This window comes from Protobothrops mucrosquamatus, unplaced genomic scaffold (genome assembly GCF_001527695.2).
Source record: "Protobothrops mucrosquamatus isolate PMUCROS unplaced genomic scaffold, P.Mucros_1.0 scaffold1862, whole genome shotgun sequence".
NCBI lineage: Eukaryota > Metazoa > Chordata > Lepidosauria > Squamata > Viperidae > Protobothrops > Protobothrops mucrosquamatus.
The window spans coordinates 170,534-177,490 of NW_015387991.1; the positions used below are offsets into that span (position 1 = coordinate 170,534).

Consider the following 6,957-nt stretch of genomic DNA (forward strand, 5'->3'; position numbering starts at 1 on the left):
AGAAATCTATAAAGTTTCTTAATCAACTTATCATCTGTCTTTAACAATACTTGATCAAATTCTGTCAGTTCTTTATAAAATCCCGTTGTTTTCACATCTTTTTCATATCTTGTTTGAATTTGCAGGTATCGCCACCATGCTAAATCAATACCTTGTTGTAGATCTTATCTATGTTTCAGTTTCCCTTCATTATCGAAAATATCTTTATAAGTTACAACTTTATCATAGTTAATTAAGTTTGGGTAAGCAAAAGCTTCCATTGTTGAAAGCCATTCAGGTATTTTAATGTAATTTTTTTCTTTTACCGTTTCCCATTCTAAAAGAAGTGCATTCCTTATAAAATTTGAAAGTATCTGTATTTTATTCTTTCCGTACTACAGAAAGGCATGCCAGCCAATCTGCAGGTCATGCACCTCCAGGTACAATAGTCGTTTGTCTCTAAGCATTATCCATTCTTTAAGCCATGTTAAGATAGTTGCTTGATAGCACAACCTCCAATCTGGGAGTCCAAATCCTCCAGTATCTTTAGCTTCTTCTAGCATTTTCAGTTTAATTCGCGCTTTTTTTCCTTGCCAGATAAATTTTAATATTATTGTGTTCAGTTCGTCAAAAAAAGCTTTTCCCAGTCTTACAGGAATTGTTTGAAATAAGAAGAGTATTTTCAGTAAAATATTCATTTTCATTGTAGCTATTCTCCCCAACATTGACAATTGAAGATTTTTCCACTTTTCCAAATCCAATTTTATTTGTTTTAACAATCATGTATAGTTATCTTCTTTTACTGTTACACATCTTGTTGTTAAATAGATTCCCAAGTACTTAACTTTTTTAACTATTTGAAGATTTGTTTTTTTTGGCGTTGGCTTTTCTGTTTTTCTGTTAAATTCTTTGTCAAAACTTTAGTCTTTTCTCTATTTATTCTCAGACCTGCCACTTCTCCAAATTTTTCTATTTTCTCCAGCAGTTTAGTACTTGTTTCAGGTGGCTATTCCAGTATAAAAACCAAATCGTCTGCAAATGCTTGTAATTTATATTTTTCGTCTTTTATCTCGAGTCCTTTAATTTCTGCATCTTGTCTAATATTTCTATTCAATACTTCCATTGTTAATATAAATAGCAGAGGGGATAATGGACATCCCTGTCTTGTACCTTTTTTATTTTAAAGTTTTCTCTATAATCTCCATTTACAATTATTCTAGCTGTCTGTTTATCATAAATTGTTTAGATTGCATTTATGAAATTTTTTCCAAAGTCCATTTCTACAAGATGCTGAAACATAAATTGCCAGTTTACGTTATCAAATGCTTTTTGTGCGTCAAGAAATATTAATGCCATCTGTTTCCCTGAATGAATTTTATAATACTCTAGCACATCAAGAATCATTCTTAAGTTATTTTTTATCTGTCTTTTAGGCAAAAAGCCATTTTGGTCTATATGTATAAATTCGGTCAGAAACTTCTTAATTCTTTCTGCCATTATCGAGGCAAAAATTTTATAGCCTACATTCAGTAATGATATTGGTGTATAATTTTTTATTTGCGTCAGATCAGTATCTTCTTTAGGTATTAGAGTAATATTAGCTTCAGTCCACATCTTTGGTACTTTAGCCTCAAATAGAATTTCATTGCACAATGGTGCTAGGGTTAAAATTGAGGTCCAGGCCTCTCCTTCAAGCCCAACTTTTGTGCTGCTACCAAGAACTACTCTTCAGGGTGGCTTAAATGGGGAAAAAATAGAGAATTGTTTCTCTTTTGTTTAGGGGAGGGGTTGTGTGATATAACAGGAGAGTCAGGTTAGGAATTTTCTGAATTGTTGACACATTGAGTCAAAACAACTATCTGTCACTGGGCTAAATGGTGCTATTTTTTCCATTTTAAACATGCTATTGAGGTTTAATATAACAATTCTCATTTTATTCTGCAACCGTGTGATTTTGGTAGGAGAAAATGAACAGTAAAGGGAAGGTAAATTAGGTTGGAGAAAAAAAACATGTGTTAAAATTAATTTAGAATTGGCTCTCTTCAATAAATGTTAGTTTTTCTCCTAATACCTCAGTGGATATTTCCCCTGATTCTTCCTAAAGTTTATTCTGGGTGACATTTGAATATCTGTGGATAATTGTCAAGTTAAAGGTGGTTTAGGTCTTTTCAAACATGTTATGGTTTATGAATATAGAAACTGTCATTTCTATACTACGCCATTGCAAGCATGCAAACATGCGATATATTGATATTTGGCCAAAGTTCAGAAGGAAATTCGTGTGACATCCTACAGTTTGATCTTTTCCCCTAATCTTGCTGTCATTTTTATTTTTCCTTTCCCTTTCCATTTCCTAACCTTGCTGTCATTTTTATTTTTCCTTTTCGTTCCCAGTTCAAGATTCTTGTGAATTGTTCCAAGTGATCAAAGTTGAAGATGGAATGGAGAAGTCTGCAATTCAAACGGAACTAGAAATCCATGAGAGGAACCAGTCAAAAAATTGGGATCCGGAAAGCTCATCTTCCATTGATGCTCAGATGCAAGACTTTCTTGTCCAAGAAGGGAAAATAAATAAAAAATATATTGGGAAATCTGCGACTCTAGGTGAAGGCATATTAGATGTAAATGAGCAATATCTAACTAATGGAGAAGATGGTATATTCGGAGACAATGAGGAAAAATTGACTTTCACTCTTTCTCAAGGAAATGGGTCACTTCCATCTCAAAAATGGAGCCACACAGAAGACAAGCCGTATCAGTGTTTGATATGTGGAAAGAGCTTCAGAAGAAGCGGTCATCTTACTTCCCATAACAAGATCCACACAGGGGAGAAGCCATACAAATGCATGGAATGTGGGAGGGACTTTAGGGGAAAGCGCGATCTTATTTCCCATAAAAGGATCCACACAGGGGAAAAGCCGTATAAATGCATGGAGTGCGGAGAGACCTTTTCCCAGAGCAGTCATCTTACCAGTCATAAACGGGTCCACACGGGGGAAAAACCCTACAAATGCATGGTGTGTGGAAACAGTTTCACGACAAGCAGTTCCCTGACTCGCCATAAGAGAGTCCACACAGGGGAGAAGCCGTATAACTGCAGAGAGTGTGGAAAGTCTTTTGCTCAAAGCGGTTCTCTTACTTCCCACAGTAAGTCCCACATGGGAGAGAAGTCGCATAAATGTGTGGTATGCGGAAAGAGCTTTACCACGATTAGCTATCTCATTTGCCATACCAGGATCCACAGCGGGGAGAAGCCCTATAAATGCACGGAGTGTGGAATGACCTTCGTTCAGAGCCGTTACCTCCTTTCCCATAAAAGGAAACACACAGGGGAGAAGCCCTATAAGTGCACGGAGTGTGGAAAGTGTTTTAGTGAACGCAGTTCCTTTATTTCCCATAAGAAGATTCACACAGGGGAGAAGCCCTTTAAATGCACGGACTGTGGCAAGACCTTTCTGGAGAACCGTTATCTTATTTTCCACAAGAGGAGACACACAGGGGAGAAGCCATATAAGTGCATGAAGTGTGGAAAGACCTTTACTCGGGTCAGTACTCTTAATTCCCATAACAGGATCCACACAGGGGAAAGACCGTATAAATGCATGGAATGTGGAAGGGACTTCAGATGGTATAGCGAGTTTATGTCCCATAACAGGATCCACATGGGAAAAGCCACGTACATGCACGCAGTGTGGAAAGACCTTTGCTCGGAGGAGTACTCTTACTTCCCAGAACTAGATCCACGTGGGGAAAAAACATATAACTGCATGGAAGATGAAAGGCTTTAGATGGAATAGTGATTTTACTTTCTGTAAAAGGATGCATGCAGGGGAGAAGCCATATTAATGCATGGCGTGTGGAAGGATCTTTACTCGGAGCAGATATCTTATTTCCCACCAGGAGATCCACATGGGTGAAATTAAATAATTTCATGCAATGTGCAAAGAGCTCTTCGAAGACCAGTCATCTTACCTGCCGCAAAAGGAACCACACGGGGGAAAGCCATATCAATGCAGGGAATGCAAGAAGAGCCCGAACTGGAAGATTTCATCTAAAATCACTTGCAAGGGTATACTTGGACAATAATCCGTATAAATCATATATCTACTTCAGTACACATGCATATTTTGCTTTCTGGTCCCAACAAAATGAGGAATCCCAATTGCTGGTTGCGACTTTAGCAAAGTAGCTGATTCCAAGGCTGAAATAAGGATCAGTGGAGATACAAGTTATATTTCTCATAAAAGGAGCTACAGTGGTGAGAAAGCCTATAATTGCATATGAACGGACTTTTCTCCTGGGGATGAGCCAAAGCTTGCTTCGCTGTGGAATGACAAGGGCACGACCAAAACTAATATGCATTGTATGGCATTTGTTTGTTTAATTTCTATGGCTGCCTAACTCAACCTAGTGACCCTGAGAAGCTTGGAAGTCTAAAATTTTAAAACTATTTAAAAGGCATTAAAATAATACAAAACATCCACAAAATGTTTACCTGTAACCTTAAGATTAAATCAAATACATTACTATGATTTCGTGCGTATCGTATATTTTATTGTCCTTGGATGCAATTAAAAATGACAATCGCGGGATTACTTTTGGAGACGTTAACACTTGAAGGTTTGGGAGTCCAGGTTGAAATCATTTACTCAAAGGCAGCTTAGCAATAGTTCCTAGTGTTGTGGAAATATTGAACTCGTTGAGTCTGTTCTTAGCTGTGTCTATCGCACGTGGGATGGTTAAAGCAAGTAGCTTCATTAAGAGAGGTTTCTTATAGGGCAAGACAGATACCTCACCAAGCATTCAAGAGTTCTGATGAGTCAGAAATGCAGATGTGATAACGTTTCAAGATATGTAGAAGACATATGGGAAAACATGCCAAAAATAATGAGAATAATCTTAAAAGGACAATGATGGCCTTATTACCCAATCTTATTGAAGGTCTACTGATTGATTATGAGCTATCACGTCTGTAAAAATTCTTTACAACTACAGAGACCGGTTTTCTCCAGGTAGATCTGTTCCTAAACTGGTCCTTCAGCGATTCCAAAGGTGCACGCATCATATGGAGGTCTTCTAGTCCAACCCCTGGCTCAAGCAGGATGCCCTATACTAGGGGTAGGCAACCTTGGCTCTTTTATGACTCATGGACTTCAATTCCCAGAATTCCTGAGCCAGCTATGCTCAGGAATTTTGGGAGTTGGAAGTCCATGAGTCATAAAAGAGCCAAGGTTGCCTACCCCTGCCCTATACCATTTCAAACAATTGACTGTCTAGTCTCTTCTTAAAAGTCTCTGGTGATGGAGCATCCATTGTATATAGTACTTTATTGGCTAAGTGTGATTAAATACACAACGAATTTGTCTCATACAGAAGCACTCAGTGTACATGCAAAGCAACAGGGTAATCATAATACCAATAAGGGGGGAGGAAAGACGTTAATAATACTACAGCCATATAACATGGGTAAATATATTTAGATGTAAGACAGCATTGTGAGAAGTGGGTGTTCAAGTATCTGGGTCCATCCATCTTTTTGCTGATCATCCTGTTCTCTTCCACCTTTTTAGGCATTAGAGCCTTTTGTCTTCACATACAGATGTAGGATGAGTGGAAATTTGCCTAGTTTTTACTTGGAGCTATGACTCCCCTCCAGTTTGAGAATCTGGTGGCCTACTAGCTTATTAATAAATAGAGTCTTTTGTAAGCTATGAATTAACTTTTTATTAGTTGTGTCTTTGCCTGCTAGAAGAAACATTTAACATCTTTCAGCAAGAACCAGAGGAGTCAACCAAACATCCCATGGTTGACCACACATGTCTTCTGTACAGATTAGCCTACAGGTTGCGCCTTTGACACTCGGATGAGATACATTACAAGCCTAATCCCAGCCTATTACTGAGATTAAGCAAGATGATGTGATGCATAGTTTAAGCAGTGGTTAGAGGCATCTGCAAAAACAGTCTGGAAGTATTAGTACCGCTTTATAAAACCCTAGTGAGACCACACCTGGAATACGGCAGCCAATTTTGGTCACCATATTACAAAAAAAGATGCTGAGACCTTGGGAAAAGTTCAGAGAAGAGCAATTAAGATGAGCCAAGCCAATACTTCACGTGATCTTGATTCTATCCCTCTGTTAATGCAGCCTAGCACTATCTTGGCTTTTTTGGCAGCTGCAGCACACTGCTGGCTCATATTTGTCCAGGATGGTATAAATATATAAAATATATATATATATATAAAAAAGTATCCTGCCATGAGCAGGGGGGAGTTGGACTAGAACAGTGTTTCTCAACCTTGACAATTTTAAGGCATGTGGACTTCAACTCCCAGAATTCCACAGCCAGCATTGCTGGCTGTGGAATTCTGGGAGTTGAAGTCCACATGCCTTAAAATTGTCATGGTTGAGAAACACTGGACTAGAAGATCTCCAAGGTCCCTTCCAGCCTTATGATTCGACGATCCCTTGAAAAGGGAAGGATGGATACATTTAAAGCAGCTGCATTGAGAAGATTCTGGATTGGGAGGGGGAGGGAACAACAATTTCCTTCTTCCTGCCCCTCCCTCCATGGAAAATGGTCCCTTTCTCACTCTCACGGCATGGGCAGTTGCAGTGCAAGCAGGATCCACCAGGGGGCTCCCTCTGCCAAAGGAAGGCAACACCAGGAGCTTCCCCATTGGAGGGCGAACGTCACAGCCGGCTTGCAGAGGAGGCGAGGCAATCACTGAGCCTTGCCTCTCTAGGACGCTGCACTCGCTCTCCTTAACCCTTCTAGCTCCGCGGGAGGCGACGCTGCGGGAGCGTCTCGCGGGGAAGAGATTCACACGTGTCTTTGGTGGGTGGGGAGCTCTTCCCGTGCAAGGGAGGCGCGGAGGAGGGGGAGACGCATGCCCCGCCCTCCATCCCGGGTCCCATGTTCCCCAGCCACCTTATCCATGCAGTGGGGAAGCGGAACTCTAGAGCAGCAGCAGCAG

The 6,957-nt window shown here is 39.8% G+C and overlaps 1 protein-coding gene and 1 pseudogene across 1 annotated transcript in view; one reads left to right on the forward strand and one right to left on the reverse strand.

Annotated features, from left to right (window-relative positions):
• Positions 1–6,957, reverse strand: part of LOC107294204 (zinc finger protein 208-like) — a 131,542-nt gene that overhangs the window by 74,897 nt on the left and 49,688 nt on the right. The gene's annotated exons all lie outside the window — the stretch shown is intronic.
• Positions 1–6,957, forward strand: part of LOC107294198 — a 28,587-nt pseudogene that overhangs the window by 15,015 nt on the left and 6,615 nt on the right.